Source organism: Stegodyphus dumicola, chromosome X2 (genome assembly GCF_044657685.1).
Source record: "Stegodyphus dumicola isolate Sdum_Otavi_A_Nest chromosome X2, ASM4465768v1".
Classification (NCBI taxonomy): Eukaryota; Metazoa; Arthropoda; class Arachnida; order Araneae; family Eresidae; genus Stegodyphus; species Stegodyphus dumicola.
This window is the reverse complement of record NC_140781.1, coordinates 110,933,871-110,952,144: the sequence shown is the minus strand read 5'-3', so window position 1 is coordinate 110,952,144 and position 18,274 is coordinate 110,933,871. Positions and strand designations below refer to the sequence as shown.

Sequence of the window (18,274 nt, the reverse complement as noted above, 5' to 3'; positions counted from 1 at the left end):
TGCCACAACAAGTGATAAACGACACAATTGCCAACCTGCCTTGCCGCTCTCAATCATGCATAAGTGAAGCGTACAATCCAACATAAAAAAGGTGATCAAAGCAACTGGAAATCCCAAAACCTTAATCAGGGGCCAAAGTTTCAACATTAAAGAGCATTCAGTCAAGATAAGCAAAACGTTAAAATATCTTTTCATTATTTTAGATGATAAATTCAGTTGGATTCTGTATACATAATGCTTGAATGGTAGAACATATCCACAATACAGCAGTCTGATCCTCATAATAAGGAAAATTTGAGGCATCTCCTTGGCACTTTTAAAAATGTGGTATCACACGCTGACAGTACCAACAATCAGACTTTGATTCATCAACAGTCAGACACTATGAGTTGCTGTACCACGTTAAATGCACGTAAAGTCAGAAAAGCTATAAGGTTGCAAAAACCCTCTTTACCTTCAGAGCATACAATACTGCGCTGACAAATGCAGTACTCAGTTTTGCGGGCTTCAAACCACTATATCTGGTAGCTTAAGAACGGGTCATAGAGGCAAGTGTCAGACTAAGAGTAGACATTATCACACACGATGCCACCAACCTCCCCACTGACTGTGAGAAGAATGTATCTACACAGTATAGCTATGAAGGTCTTTATGTGTGATATAGCAGAAGGAACAGCAGAACTTGATATACAGTCCGATGGCTCAAAAACTGGGGGTGGACAGCCAGTGCTTTCTGAATAAAAAGAGGAACAGCTGTCTTTTCCAATGGTCTAGTAGATAAAGTAGCCTTAATATCTTTCAGGCAGAAGTATTTGTAATTCTCAAAGCAGTAAAGTGGCTTCTTGATCAAACCTTTAGAACAGCTGTAAGCACAGAGAATATTTCTAGCACTGTAGCTATAAGCGACGGGTCCTCTAAAGGCGAACTGGTATATGTTATTAAGGAAATTCTCCTTAGTAGCGATTGCCTCATCACCCTGCAATAGATCAAAGCTCACGTATGGCACGAGGGATACGAAAAAGCGGACATTTGGCAAAGGCAGCAACAATATACACATTCCCGGTCACGACACATATTCCCAAACCGGAATCAACACTGATAAGAAAACTCAAAATAGTAAATCAGGACACAACCTGGCAACAACACTGGGATACCCATGATCGTATCACCCATGACTACTTTTTACTAGTCTCGTCAACACTAAAATCAGAAAGTTCTATGCTGACCCAACTATGCATTGAACACTGCCTTACAGCAGCCTATCGACATAGGTTCGGCCTTAGTGTAGTGGTGTGCACTACTAGGAGGCGTTGTAATGTGACAATCTAACCAAATATCTATCTAGAAATCCTTAATTAAATTTACATGCGCCCAATATTTACTGGCTTGAATTCTTAGTGGTAGTACATTGCAAATTAAACCCTAGTGACAAGAATAATTAAATATTTGACTTACCCAATAACCCACATGAATGAGACAAATTTCTTTTTCTGATCTCACATTTATTTTATCAAACACATTTTCTGGATTAAATATGGAACATTTATCACACACATATAAAATATCAAAATATCATAACTTAGAACACAAAACGTGATAAATTAAAATGGAATAGTAGGCTAATGCCAAAACGTGACTATTCGGAGATAAATTACAATTTGGTCTCATCGAACATATATGCAATCACAATTTTGTCATATTCATTTCATGCAGTGCCCATAATATTGTTGTACATCTGCAAAATCTTTTTTTTTCACTTTCACATTCTTTAACACACTTAAAATAATCACGGGGTCACACATTGCTGGTAATGCTCATTCTGGAGTCTAACACCTATAGATAATCTGCTTGAGGTGTTTTAGAACGGTATCGTAGCAGATGGATTTTAACATTGAGCATTTTCATCTAAATAAATCGCAACCTTTAGTTCTGCTTCTTTTTTATGCAAAAATACGACGACACTCTATGTGAAAATATCAGGAATGCTGAAACTCCATTAGCGCGACATGCAGGGACAGAGCCCCGCACTTCGTGCGGTCGCGCTAATTGCCAAGCGACAGCCGGAAGGTCACGAGCGAAGAAGAGAAGAAGGGGAGAAACCAGTCTGACCGGTGCTTATATACACACGTGCAGTTCCGCGATTACGATTAAAATTTGTGATGCTGGCAAACTGCGTGGTGTGAGAAGTTACTATTCTCACACTTAGTAACTTAGACCAGTGGTCCTGTGGTAAAGTAGACCATTTATATTAATTACTTATATGAATGCATCCAAACACAGGATATGGATCTCTCAGAACCTTCTAAAAATAATCTTCAGACCTGGAGAGCTCGACTACTGAAAAATGAAAAAAGGTCTAAAACAAACTCTCAAGTTAATTGCATATATATTAATGCTAATGCCGATTCTACCTTATCCTTTTTTGCAGCATATTATTCCTAACTCAGAAATGTCTGTTGCGAAGTGCATTGCTCACTTTCACAATTCCGTAACGCGTATATTCTCTTCCCGCTGTCTGAACCGTTATTTTGTAAACAGTATGTGAATATTTTAGTGAATTAATATTTTGATACTTGCTGTGGCACAGTATGGAAATCTACAAATTGATATAAATAATCTTATAATTTCTGAAGTGCAACGCTTTAGTTAATGATATGTTCACTTGTGGCAACAGAGGTTTCCAATGTATTTCCTTCAAGAGCCTTGTATGCCCATGTAATGTCTTCCCGTGATACACAGTAATTCGTTTATTACGTTTCTCCCCAGAGGATACGCAATAACAGCTTAAGCATAATAGCAGACCTGTTGTTCTCATGGGGCCGCAGAGCGAGAGTTCTTATTTCCAAAATCGTTTAAAGCTTCTATATTCTAAAGTATGTTTTAGACAAAGGTAACGAATTACTCAATATTTTATAAAACGTCGTAATTTATTTAAAGAAAAAAGTAAAAATTTGGAAAGTTTTCTTATATTCAGCTGTATTTAAATTGAATAAACATTTTGGGAAACAATATAATGTTTTCAAAAAATAAATTTGACGTAAAACTCAAATTCATATATAGAAATTAATAATCTATGTATAGAGATAAACAATTTATATGTAGTAATTAATGTTTTTATCAGTCATTTCTAGACACAAGAGATATATAATTTCCTTTTCTGCTGAAACAAAAGAAGGATTACTTTCATTATTTTCTAGGCTTTTATAAAGAAGAGCGAAACCACTTTATTACTCGTCTAAGCGTATTTTAAAATTCAGTATATCAAGAAATTTTAATTAACAACTTGCAAATAATACTCCTTCAATATCAGTAAATTTTTAATGAGAGTAATTTTTTTTTTCTTTTCTTTCCTCTGGGGGCTCATCAAAATAAACTATTTGTTAAGAATATATAATGTTAATACACCAAGTTTTGAGAGTCTTCAGAATTTTCAGAATTATTTTCTTACGGATGAACTGAAATCTAAAAACTGTAAAATCTCTCAACGAAAATATTTTGAAGACAATTTCGCTTGAAAGACTGAAAAAGATTTATTTAAAATTATTTCAAACTTTACAATGTAAATCTCAGTTGTAGCTCTTTGAATATCTTGTAGATGCTGCAAATTATTCAATGAAGTTTTTTACAGAAACCAACCAACTCGAATAATCATTAAGTTCTATATTATAATAAAACAGTTTTAAACTATTAATATGAAACAGTTCTTTATTTATCATAGCAATAGTTATACCGAAGTAACAAATTTTGAGCTACTCTGAACGACACTTGAATAATATTGTTTTTGTATGAAGATGTTGTAGTCACACAAATGAAAGATTATTATCTAATTTGAAATAAAAGATGGCATCAATTATCTTTCTTTATACATTGTGAAATACCGTTTGTTCCACTTAAAAAATCTAAAATTTTTAAATTGGTAAAATTGAACTATTTCATAAATAAAATTACTCTTGAAAATTATTTTGTATGAAAATCAATTCAATACAATTACTTATATAACACGTTTACTTCTTCTTAAAAATAAGAAATTTTGGTAATTAACAACCAAATTACATAACAGCTACTTCTAATTAAATTTTAAACTAACAGGTAATTTGGCAGGTGGAAACAAATGTTCAAAATATTACATTAAATGTAGAGTACGTAAAATAATATTTTGTTACCGTAAATTTTCTAAGATGTATTTTGAATTTTTATAGAAATGCAAGTTATAATTTTTAATCAATATTACTAAAAACGGGGTAATTTGTACATCATGTTCTCTTCTCTCTTTCCTTTTCTCTATATCAAGTTTTTGCATTTTACTTCCAAAATGCTTTTTAAAGTTTAATATTTTATTGGGTTGCAATTTATTTCGGTTTTTTATTTCTTAACTGTTCAAATCTTTTATTTGGTTTCGTTTCTTATATTTACACAATAACGCCTTTTCGTTTCTGCAAGTTTAATTTACCATAGATCCATAATAACAGCTTTCTAGTTTCTTGTACTTTAATAATTATAGTATGGGTATGAATGTATGTAGACATATCTACATATGCTGCGTCTACAAAAGTAATTACCCTGCCTTTGTTTTCTCAAACGTTGGTCATAGACATATACTTCCAATAACAAAAGTATTTTAAATTTCTAAAATTTTCATATCTTGGCATTTTTTAATTTAAGGAAATTATTTTCATAAAAATTACAAAATTTAAGTTTTATACCGTCTTTCGGTCCCTAACTTGTGTTTAAGAAAATTTTGCACTCGTTATAAAAAGTAAAACACCAACAGGTTCACTTCCATATAAAAAATACGTTTATCAACGGGTTTTTTTTTCTTCAGTGGCGGGCAGTGCACTAGGTGGAAGGGGCACCCAGATCTGGCATTATTCAATGCAGCCTTACGACGTTAATCGCCCCGACACCTAGAGACGATCCAAGGAGACATAGCCCCCAGTCAACCCAGGGGGACAATTTTTGTTTCACAAAATCTGGGTTTTTGTATACAGTCTGGGTATCAGCGGTGAACGGCTACGCATCCACCTAAAATGATAAATTTGCTTGTTTCACATCAACCGTCCCCCAGTATTGACCAAGGGGAGGGCCAAACACCCAGGGACAACCTCGTAGATGAAACCATGTAGCGTCCTCAAAATCAAGACAGTACCACATGGTCCCTACTGAGCCTGAACTTACCACCGAATAAGCGATGGTTCCAATCACTGTGAAAAATGTTGCTGTTTCCCCAGAAGTCGAGCCTATCTAAATTTCACCTAGCCAGAATGCTGGGATTGCTCCCAGTCGACCCCCGGCGGGATTCAATGGCAGTAGCCATTACAGGTACTCGCCACTACTAAAGAAGAAAGCTGTGGTAAGTTTATTATGGATCCACCTAATGAGTTGGCCACCGTTGTCTCCTATGAAGGGATAAACAATTTACATCCATGCCTTCTCCGGGATTCGAAACCGGCCTTTCCGTATAACAGTCAGAGTCTCTACCTACTTGCCTGTCTGGGAGAGCATATTATTAATAATATGATAAAGTTTTAACTGTACAATCACAATCTGATAATCGCACAAAAGTTCATTAAATTACAAATATATTTTATCTTTTTATTAATGCAAATAATACTGCGAGTTAGTTGTGTGTCACTACTGACGCCTGCCGTTGTTTTCTACAACACGATTTCTATAAGGTTCTGTGAAAAAAAAACTGTATATACTGATCAAGACTTTTCCTGATGATCTGCATAGAAATGTTTGTCACTTAATCGCTGAATATCAGACATCATTTTCTAAACTGACACTTTATTTTTAGTTACAGTCACATGTGCACACATTTCACGCTTTAGTTTGTGTATGGCTCCCAAATATGATTCCTGACTTTAATGTTTAGCTGTTCAGATTTTGCAATATGGGATTAAAAATTTGCGTGTTTTATTATAAGGAGCGCAAATTGTTTTAAAGGTAAGAAGTATACAGACCAGAAAACGCATAAAAAAGTTTAATTTTGCATTGTATACGTGTGTTTGTGTGTTGTTGCTAATTCTGCAATAAACACATCTTACACTTTTTAATTGTTTCGCATGCATCATGGAATAGCGCATTTTTAAGAAGTACAAAAGTGAAGAATAAAATTATGAAAATTCTGAGGAAGAAATAGACTGTGGTATTCACAGGTTGTATTAAAAAATATGGCCACCAACTACAATACAAGTCTCCAGTCTGTCATTTAAAGATTGCTCCCCACATTAAACCATTACAGCCCAAATTTCAGAACAGGCAGCTGTAATACGTCATTTCGTATCTTCTGACGTAGTCGGCATGTCTTGCAGATAGTATCGTTTAGTTTTCTCGTCAGAAAATAATTCAAAGAGGTCAGATCTTATCAAGAGACCGAACAACGAAAAACGCTCTTTCATCCAATTCAGTGGTTTTGAAACACTTGGTAAACACAAGCTGTAGCAAGTTTTGCACTAAGATAGAAACAATCACGTGCTGATATCCCAAGTCTGTAGAGATAAATCTAACATCTGTGTAATTTCGTTTGAAAAAGGTTAGCATACTTATTGGAATCCAGAGTTCCGTATATGAACTATGGGCCTAAAAAAAGATGGTTTATTATTTCACACGACACATTTACACTCCGAGGACTCACGTGCTTCACTGGATGAAGACAATGGGGATTATTCACTGAATAATAGTGCATGTTTCTGCTGTTGATGCGGACATGATTTGTAAAACTCCCTTCATTACTAAACAAAATGCATAACAAATCTAGTGTATAAGGTCTTAATGCTCATGTATAAACGTTAACACGATTTTCAAAATTGTCTCCATGTAACTCTTGATTGACATGAAACAGATGGAACTTGTGATAGTGAAGAATACGTAGCACACTTCGTTGACTGATGAAACTCCTTCTTGCGATATGCTTAGAATTAACTTGCGAATCTCGAGCAACATCAACAACATTAATTTCGCGCTCTTCTCCAATCCCAAGATTGTTTCCGTTATTCTTCTAGGTGTTACACTTCTAGGTTTTACAGTAATCGGTTGTAAGTTTCACAAATAATTATCGAGATAGTTTACGTCTATTGAGATATCCTTTAACATACACAATACAAGAAATTACAGCATTCTTCCTATATTCTCCCTACACCACGAGCATGTTCGCTTTTGCAGAATTAATAATTGCCATCTTCCACTATGTCTTGCTTCTATGAACTGTCACAAAGTATTGACAAGAAAGTCCCAATGCAAGTCGCGTAAAATAAAGCAAATGTATACAAGTATACACACATCGTAGCCAGTTACTACTTCATTAAATGTATCAGATAACTCACGGTATTTACAATTTTGATGTTACGATAGCTCATAAACTACTTGCGCTAGAATCCTGCAAAAAAGCATCCATAACATTCTAATTGCCTCTGGTTTTATTTTATTAATGTCAATATGCATTGTTCTATTTGAAAACATGAAACTTTGAAAAAACTTCGAAACTTAATAACTATTAAAATCCATACATTGCCCAAATTATGAGCCTTTACCTAAACTTCCATTCTGCGGAATTCTCATTCAGTAACACCTTTTATTTCAGAAGTAATTGTAGTTCTAGTTTTAGGTGATTTACCCTGCATATAAAATAGCGTAGCAAAGCACTTAGATGAACGGCATCACCAAATAAGGAGAGGTATAATGCTTTAATGCATTATTTAACTAGGTATTATTAATTTGACATAATGTTTTAATTTTTATTTGTATCTTTTACAGGTTTAGGTTAAAATAACACGCCGAATAATGATTATTTTAGAAGTAAAGCAACAAGAACCAGCGTAATATTTGAATTATTAATATTTAATTTTAATTATAAATTATTTATGTTCACCTTTCCTGATAGTCTTCCAAAGAGCTCTGGACTTCTAATTTTAGAAATTAATCTCGGAGTTCCCAGTCAGAGCTCGATACACTAGAAAAAAGTGTAAAAAAAATACTTCAAGGAAATTAGAATGAGGTTTTATACATATCGTAACATCGCTTCATGAGGTTGCTGCCACAAGATAATGTAACAGTCCAGCCATGTTTCTAATCTACACAATGAACACGGCAATAAAGCCAAAAATTAAATTTAAAATAATATTACTTTTTAACAATTACATAGTAATACATTTCATTTTAAAACAAATAATTTTAAATAATATTGTTTTAATATGTTGTAAGGTTCATCCTAAGTTTTTAACAGTTATTTTTAGTTAAAGCTACTTTCCTGTCCCTCCTAATTTTAATTTACAATTTCCTGCCAGAATGTGTTTTTAAAATCGCATTTAATGCAAATGAGTAAGAGTAGTATTTAAGTCGAAGTTCCACTGACTTCGAAAGAGAGCCTCAGAGTTTCTGACTAGCGCGCGTTTATCTTTTGGCCACGCCTCTCTAAGCTGTTACTACGCTCTGCCGTGTTACGGGCACTTGATAGCTTGGCTAACTTATTCGATACTTAGGTGCCAACTACTTAGAATTTTGATAGCTTCGGCTACATCTCTTTAGTTAAGCATTAGTAAAGTCTTATTTCTTATTATTTTGAGTTCAAGCCCAAGTGGAGCTTTTCCTGTACGCCCTGTGAAAGGGGCATCGGTTAACTCTTATTTTAAGCAATAAAGGGTAATTAACTCTTCTTGAGTTTACGTCTTTATTCCTGAACTAAAGCTATTATTCGCTTAGGTATACACTAGGTTCCTCCACATTTAGTTGTTAGATAAAAGGGTGGAATCCCACAATGGTTTTCAGCTTATTCATCTAGTTTTCATTTTGGAATATATATAAATATATATATAAATACAACGTCTATGCAGAGTTTTTTAACCAGCGCAGCAAAGTGAATTTTCTATGATGAACGGAATTGAAATTAGTAAATATCGAGAAGAATTAATTCCAATAAATATTTCGAAAAATTTATCATTGTTTCCCATGTTTCCTTTATTCAGTTTTCTAAGTATTTACTTGACTTAATTCTTATTAATTTCAGTTTTCGAAACTTTCATTTTGAAAGCATTATATTTTTAAATATTTTTTTTTAATTTTAAATAAATACCTTCTCTGTTACATATTTATATGTTTTAATTTTTGTGTATTATACTTTTTTTCGTTTAGTAAGTAGTAATTAATATTAATTATTTATTTAATTATTGTATATATATATATATGTGTGTGTGTGTGTGTGTTTGTGTGTATATATAAAACAATTTAGACCAAATGTAAAAAAAAATAAAAATAAAAACACTACTTCATAGAAAGAAATAAAAAATTTACCTGACAACAAAATAAAAACAAAAAGCTCTCAATATTTCAAACAAAGAGTAAAGAAGAAGAAATGAAAAAAAAAAAAGGAATTTTGAATTAGTTTTTGAATTATTTAATGTAAGCAAAGTTGAATTAATCCTTTTCCATCAGTTAAATAATATAAATTTCAGGTGCACTAAATGAATTACTTTCGACATGGAGTTGGAAACTAAATCAAAATTCTAATACAAATTACTTATATGTTTACAGAAGTTGTCATTTGCTTATAATTTCGCCTTAAGATTGATCTGTGTGGAAAAAACCGCTGAGCTATTTTGTGAAGAAATCATAGTTTGCATAAAGAAAGGTATTTTTTTCTGATTATCTATAAATATAAAACATAGTATGTTCCAAACCGTAACTAACATTAAAAAGTTCAGTTTTTTGCATTTCAGTTCGAATGGAGAAGTATGCAATTCATTTTTTAAGGAATTTTATTTTGTAAATTTGTAACTAGAATAAAATTCGACAGGATGCTCTTTATCCATAAAAGAACTCAAATAACTCATGCTATTGCTGTATACATTTCATACTTACACAGAAAATCTTACTTACATTAAAATCTTTTTACATGTTTAGAAGTACCTGAATATGGCATTAGATGTATCCCCATCAGAAACAGCGTTTGCTTTTAGCTATATGCTTTTAGCCTTAGAATTAATATCAGATGATTTCAATTTAGTGATGTATGTGAACGATCATGTTGATAACGACAGCTTGTTAATCGGTTCTCTTAGAAAATTGAGTTGCTCATAGGAGAAATAATAACAGCTGTGAGTATTTTAAGTTTTGTTCGTCGTTAAATGTTTAGTTGCATACTGTTCTAACTTTTCCTGGTGTCCGCCATTTCAACTGGTTCAGATCAAAAGTTTATGCAAATGATTAATAATGTCTTGCTAGCTCAATGCTGAAAAATTTATCTCTAGGCACATGGGTTCTGAATTCAGAAAAAAATGTGATGTTAGGCTTTCGTCAGATCGCATGGGTTAAAATTTTGCCTGCAATCTGGCAGAAAATAGAAGAATGAAGCTCATCAGTCGCTTGAAAAATAATAAATGAATTAAATTTAGTAGTAAAACGTTTAAGACATATCAGCTGTTTCATAAATTTTGCTTTACTAGATTCCGAAATGCATTCAGACTGCAAGCCCTCAAAGGTGGAAACCAAAGCGAGAATTATGTTTAGTATAAAATTAAACTTTGTTCAGAAATAGAAAAAAAATATTTTAACTTGCATGTGCAACAAATTAAATAAGATGGAAAGGAAAGTTCTTGCAAGCTGAAAATAGGAATACTTTCTTTAACGGAGATTCCGTCTTCGAATAATATGCATCACTTTATATAATGTAATTAATTAAAAAAATATATAAAATATCAAAATTTTAAACATTTGTCTACCATTATTTCTGGTTCAAAATGTCAATAAAAATAATTTGAATTATTTATTTTTGAAGGTTCAGTTCATAGCTCATTTATTTCAAGTATTTGAGAAGGACTGATTTTTCAAAATAAATGAAATCCGATAAAAACATTTTAAAAGTAATGTATCATTATTACGTGTAAACAGTAGATATTTTGGAACATTTCTGATTTCCTTAGTGTTCTAAACATGGGAAACCTAAAAAGAAAAATAAACACAAAATTCATAGATTGTTCTCTAATTCATTAATGGTATTCTACACAATAAACATACAGATATGGAGGACATATTCATCTAGATTATATATGAAATGTGTTATGGAATGAGAACATGTTAAAATAAAGAAAAATACTGATTCAAATATAAGTTATATTAAACGTTTTTGCCTCACAATAATTACATTTATTCATATATTTGGATGCTAATAGAATAAAAAAAATTGAAGTCCTATTGAATTAGGCCGGGAAAAGAGAGTAGCTTTTATATTTGCTTTCTCCTTTCTTAAATCAATATTTTCAAAATTATTTTAATTTCCTTTTCTTTAAGATACATCAGGAAATTTAGTGAAAAAAATCTTATAGCAGCAAAGTATGTTCGATAATTGACTAATTTTGAAATATAAAACAACTCTTCAATTTAATCTGTGGCATCTATATACTGGAGCTGAGGATGTTTATCATTTAATATTTTTTCTTTTTGTAAAAACGCTTTCGCGCCGCAACTGGAGATTTTTAGAAGGCTGTCATATCCGAAAGATTGATCGGAAAATTTTAAGCGTTCAACAAAAATATTACGTAATCTTCGAAACAGAAGAGTCAGTCTTTTCGGAGAGTATTTCGACAGAGAGTTTACTGTTCGCTTATTGAAATCTGCATTACCTGAAATACTGTTTTGTATTTTCAACATAATTTTATTTATTTTCCACAATAAGAATTGCATTTGCATTGTAACGTATTAATTAATTCGTATATTTATCTTAGTCGGTTTGCCTAAATAATTAACTTCCTAGGCTTTTAGAAAAGATAAAATTTAAATCGTCTTTTGGAAATGGATTATTATTCTCTAACTGCAAAATAGCAATATAGTTCTTAACTACTACATTTGTCTAATGCTGTACAAACATTTTAATATCTTTTAGTGTTTAAAAGGGTATAAAGCAGAAAAAACTAATAGCCTTTCCTAGTCGTAGAAAATAAAACTAGTACCCCCCCATTCAAGCTGGAGATTTCGTAGAATAAAGTATCATATTGATTTACTGCATTATTTCGTTACTTTACAGAGCAAACTGGTCTGATGATTACATTTTATTAACGTTAAAGAAAGTTTATCTTCTACTAGGTCAAAGGATTACTCGTGGTCTTTTTCTGAAACTGAGTACAATAATGCATTGAAGGATAATGCAACCAGTTGCTATTTTTGCCCCTAAAACTTAACTGTTGCTTCTGTGTTAGTTTTCAACATAGTTTCTTGAGAAAGAGTTATGTACTAAAAATTCTCATGTTGTCTTTTGTCAGTGAGATTGCGAATATTATATGATAGTGAGTAAAGTCGTATACTCCTTCAATTATTCTCACTGCGTAAGAATTCCGAACAATGATATATCTGGCTTAAAACCTTCCAAACAAAAAACACTTCTGTGAAATAAGCAGCTAAGATTGTTTAAAATTAGAAAACATTGTCTGAACCAAGAAGATATTTTCCCAATGGGACAAAAGATTATATATATATATATATATACGTATATAACTAATTAAAATAAAAAGAACAAACAATAAAAGACCTATGTGGTCAAAAACCTTGCGCACTGAGCTGCAAAATTTAGGAAAAAGTTAAAAGAAATTTCCTAGTTCGTACGCTAAAAAGTTGCTTAGATACTGTGGTTCCGTGAAAATATTAACATAAGTAAAATAAGGTGCAATGAAATGTGTTATAAAGATAAAATAAACAATACAAACACTTGAATATTTACAAATAAAATTCAATTCTAATTGTAAGCAATATGCTAATTAAAGTAAGGCATATTTTAAACATTAGAATTAAAGTGCGACAAATGATTTAAACAAAAATATAAAAACTAAGAAGCGGTAAATGGTAGATTAGCCTAATTCGAATTTCATTGTGGCTCTTCAAGGAAAATTATTTTTAATAATTTGCGTATCAAGCTAACTCCATATCGCGTTCCGCCGAAACAGACAATTGAAACTGTATACGAAACACTTTTTATAAATTAATTGAATAAACTTTGCCAAAATCTTTAGTTTCAATTCTCTGTTCCAATTTCGCGACGCGTCCGCTTGAAGAAACACATTAAGGTGTAATAAAAACTATATATAATGGATTGGTAATGCCAATGTACAAAATAAAATAAATAGCAATTTGCTATTAGTCAAAATATACAAGATTGTATGGGAGGATCTACTAGCTTAGAGTTTAAACTTTGTAAAAGTACCAAAAATTAAATTTAAAATAATAATAATAAAACAGATGAGTTTTATATATATGGTGTGTGTGCGTGTGTGTGTAAGACATAACAAAATACGATGGCTGCTCTATGAAATAATTGGCAACCTTAAAATTAACGATTCTAGATTTTATGCTCTTCCCCCTAAATTCATCTGTTCTATCGCCCATAGTACCAAAAATGTAAATGTTATGAAAATAGGTATGATTAGAGTGCCAAGTGAATTGTGGCCAGAAATGTGAATTTAAATAAAAAAGGAAATTAATCCAGCTCGGCTTGTTCCTGTTTAATATGGTTCAAGTATCTACGTTAAACAGCATTGCTACGCTTCTAGGTCTCAGTGTTCTTGCATCAGTGCTTCCAAAATTGAGCTATCATTACATTTCTGGCGCAGCCGAAGTTCGAACCGACAGGCATTTCTTAAATGCGTGAAACTCCCAGTGCAGAGTTTATTCAACTAATCTAATGGATAAAATAAAAAGAAAGTGATCATCACTACTTGAATTCCGAATCAGACCAAGGTCACTATAGCATCAAACTATAGTGCACGAAAATTTTTTTTAATAGTTTTATAGGCAGTGTGTTTTTCAACAAGTAGGAAAGTGATTTAACGACGTCTCAAAAGTGCTTATTTGGAAAGTGAAATATTATCAAAAGTGGTACCGAAATGTGATTAATTTCTTCGATTCCAATTTAAATGTTCAAAGTTGTTTTCCTCGAAGGAATCAAGTGACAATATAAAAAAAAAATGTGTTTTGATGTTACGGTGATAAAAAAAGTTTCTTCAGTTCTCTCCAAGTGCATCATTATAAATAACTTACTTAATAATTGGCTGTATTTTGAAATCTGAAAATATAATGCTTTCTTATAATAATGATTTCAATTCGATGAAAAAAAAGAGTAGCACTACTTTATGAAAATATTAAATTAAAATGTATAAGTATTCTGAGATTTTATTCAGGGAAGATTATTGAATTTATTAAATTTTATTGTTATTAGTAAGTATAAGTTTTGCAAAAGTTTTGAATTAATGTTAAGAATTTTGGAATTATTTTGTTAACAAGATAAAAATTTTGGAATTATTTCGTGAATTAGATTATTATTTGAAATTTGAATTTTAAGAACTTTCTAATTATTTTGAGAATGATGTCTATATGAAATGTAAATGAAATAGTATTTAAATGGGAGAATATTAAATATTGTTAAAATTAATATATAAATACCAAGGAATTTAAGAAATGAAGTAATCATAATAAAATTTGTATGAGAATTTAATTAAGAGTAAAATGTATTAAAGTTTGTTCCGAATTACGGTAAATGAATGTTTGGTATAATTATCAATAATTTCATGTTAAATATAAAGTATGCTGAGGGAGTACTGGTTCAGAAACAGAGGCCTGTTTTACCTCTGTATAACTGTTCCTTTTACCCCCCCCTCATATAATATAAACTTAAGCCTTCCAACTTATTTCATTTTTTATATAGAATTTTTAATTTTTCATATAATGGAGTGTGTTTTTTTATAAATGGGGTCTACAATGCAGTTCAAAAGGCCAGTTGCCTTTAAACAAGGAACGGAGGCCTTTATAGACAACTGCCAAACAACTCTTAACCACTCATGTAAATTTAATACATGAGTTCGTTAAAGTGGGTCTGCCCAAATAGCTGGATATGTGTGTACTAGAAGAAAGCTGTGGGGTCTTCTAGTTTTGCGTAAAAGAAGAAAATTGTAAATTGTAATAATAAAAATAAAAACTATAATTTCAATATTGATATTACAAATGATAAAATATTACTTATAAATGTGAAAACTAGTATGGTGTAAAATTTTATGATTATTCGTAATAATTAATGGGTGCATAAAATGTTTATAATTATAATATTGCGTGTAAAAATGTTTGGAAATCCTTCCCTGAAGTATCAAATTTGTGATGTGAATGTTCCAGAAAAATGACTTTTTTACAGATTGGACTCAAATCTTAACAGGATTCTAAAAGTGTGCAATTATTTTAAAACAATATAGTGCTTAAAATATTATTGAATTCTTAATTTTACAACTTATAATTGTTCCAGGAAAACTACAAGACAAGCCGACAAGCCTTTTGCCTATGGAGCATATCTTGAACGTGGCTGATTATCGCTTGTCTGCTCTGCCCGACCTGTTAACGGAGGACGAATTTTGGAGGAGGGTTCAAAGTATATAGGCTTCCATCTCTCAGGATACTATCCGCACACTTATTGAATCGGTACCTCGTAGAGTTGCTGCTTGCAACGCCGCGAGAAGTAGTCGTACATTTTACTAATTCCCTGTATATTTCAGCGCTGTATGATTTTATCTTTAAATAACACCATTTATCTAAATATATTTACTTTGTCTCTATCAACTGACATCATATTCTAACCTATCTTTTATGGTGCTACATTTTCTATGCCGGTCAGTGAAATAAAATTAATATAAATCTAAAATGATGAATTCTCTGACAGGAAGGAACAAACCAAAACTACTGAATAAAAAATCTGGGAAAATTTGAAACAAAAGTAAATCAAATCAAAAATAAAATTGGCAAAAAATTAAAAATTACCTAATATTTGATAGCTCTTTGGTCTTTGCCAAGGAGTAGCCTAAATAATTATAAGCAGAGGCAGGTTCCTGAATTATCTAATCAAGGATATCTTTAAATTAAAAAGAACGAAATGCTTTAAATTTTGCTTTAATATTTTACTTTAATTTAAAGAATTTAGTTAGTTTTACAATTCATCCAGGTATTGTTCAGAAACGTGACTCTGTTGATAAATCTTTCGGCTACTCTTTCACAGAAACCAAATAGTCATTAGTCATCATTTAACTTTTAATATTTCTGAATTTTGCTTTATTTTTGTACTGATTTATTCTTATACTGATTTACTTTTATTTAAATTAATTATACTTTGGTTATAAATTGTTATTATTTTATAAATTAGTATTTATTTGGCGTGTTATTGTGTCTTAATCACGAATTGAGTAATTGAAGAGTTAGGTTTGTGGGCAACTTCCCCTTGATAGGATAGTCTGATGCCCCTTGATAGGATAGTCTTGATAGTCTGTCTCCTGCCTGCTCAACAATTATTCACTTATGCAATTTTTTAAAATATATATTTTTTTCATGGTTTTAGATATGTACAGTTAATTTACATATGCTCTTAGAATTTAAATGATATTGTAAATTAGTTCGCAGCAATAATAATTATTTTTATTTTTATTTTTTTGCAATTAAATTTTAATTTATTTGATTTATACGAATAGAGAATATTTGTTAAATATATATATATACATTCAGGCAAAAATTTTATGAACAACTGTAGCACAAATGTAAGCAAGATATGCAAGAAACCCTAAAACGCGCATCTATGTATATAAAAATATTGTCCCAAACACTGAAGAATACTTTATAGTATTATCATTTCGCTATAATTTGCATAATAAGGATTAATAAGAGAAACCGATTAAATATAAATGCCAACATTAATTTGTGGTACTGTGTAGAATACAAATTATATATAATAATGTAACACTAGTGTTCACGACGTTTATATAACAATAATAAATATACTGTTTTATTTTTTCACCCAATGCGCATTTCTTGGATAATATTTCGAGTTGTAACTTTTTCTTAATATTATCTTGGAAAAGTTATGCAGTTTTAAAACTATTAGAAATTGTATCGTTCAATATATTCAAAACATAATTACCGACATTTTATTTTATAATATCTTATGTCAAGATTTGAGAGCCTTTAATGATGTTATGATGATGATGGAGATTTCTTTGTGTATCCATCAGATTCAACCCAAATTCTAGAAGAACCTTGGGTGTGTGTCACACTTTAATGCTTTTCAATTATATTTGAATTACTTAAACAAAGGATTCCTTCGTTAATTTACTATATTAAAATTAATTTCAATATGATAGTTCTCTTGCAATCTAAAGTTAACTCAATGCCCTTTAATACCTCTTTGTTAAACATTTAATTTCGAAATTTTGGAACTCAAAAATTTCCTACGTACTTTAGTTGCCAGTAAATAGGGATGCAAACTCGGTAAAAAGGAAACACTATGGTACTTTAAGAGGTAATAGCCAATAATTCCACTTAAAGTTGTGTGACATCATCATCAAGTCTGCGTTCTTGGAAATAAATGACCTCATTTACATTTTAAGATAGCAAACGCTGCTCCAACTTTATCATGATGCTCGAAGCTATCACTCAATTTTTCAACTTTATTTCTTTCTGAACTCTCTCATGGGTATTTAAAGTAATTCGTAAAAGAACCACAAAGAGGCTTTTTTTCTGAGTTTTATCAGTTGTTTTTATAATAATGCAATGCTTCAGTTTATGTTCTATTTTTATTATATATCAGCCACAAGCTTTGATATTTTTTAAACATCCTAAGGAATACAGGTATAAATATTCTTTCAGAGATAATGCTTTCAAGAATACTGGAACTAGTGCGCTTATTATCCAGGAAAGTTATTCTATTTTTCACCTTTTAAGAACCTATTTAAAATATCTTCCTCACTATATTGTATAGCCAGATTATAAACATAAAGCTATTATACTTGCAACTGCGATAAAAAAATCAGTCTAATGAAAATAAGATAGTTTCTTATGCTATTTTACTTAATCCGCATATTGAACTTAAACTTGTCCTCTTAAATTCAGAATAAAATACCAGCTACCATTTTATAACTGTTTACTTCGTGTATGCATTTATATGTAAGTTGAAATATTGTTATTTCCTTATATATTATTCACGTGGAGAAAACTGTTATTAAGCTACGATTCGATGATTGAATTTATTAATTGTAAAAAAAGCAAGTTAGAGTTCTCTACCTAAGGCATGGTTCCTTTATCGAGGTCTTTCTAATATCAATGTATATATTTTTTCTTTTTGACGTTAAATTTCTTTCTTCTTCCGCCTTAAAAAAGCCAAATATTCATAGTTACTAATTAGAACCGACAATCAGTTTCAGTATCGTTTTTGTAAGTATTGTAATTACAACACCCACTCAAGTCGAAGATCTGAGCAGAGACTTATTTT

The 18,274-nt window shown here is 31.1% G+C and overlaps 1 long non-coding RNA gene across 1 annotated transcript in view; it reads right to left on the bottom strand.

Moving 5' to 3' along the window:
• Nucleotides 1-9,623: 9,623 nt before the first annotated feature.
• LOC146992883 (uncharacterized) overlaps nucleotides 9,624-18,274 on the bottom strand; it is a 47,700-nt gene continuing 39,049 nt past the window's right edge. The window contains exon 3 of the long non-coding RNA XR_015039001.1: nucleotides 9,624-10,935. This is a non-coding gene — a long non-coding RNA (uncharacterized LOC146992883). The remainder of the gene's footprint in view (nucleotides 10,936-18,274) is intronic.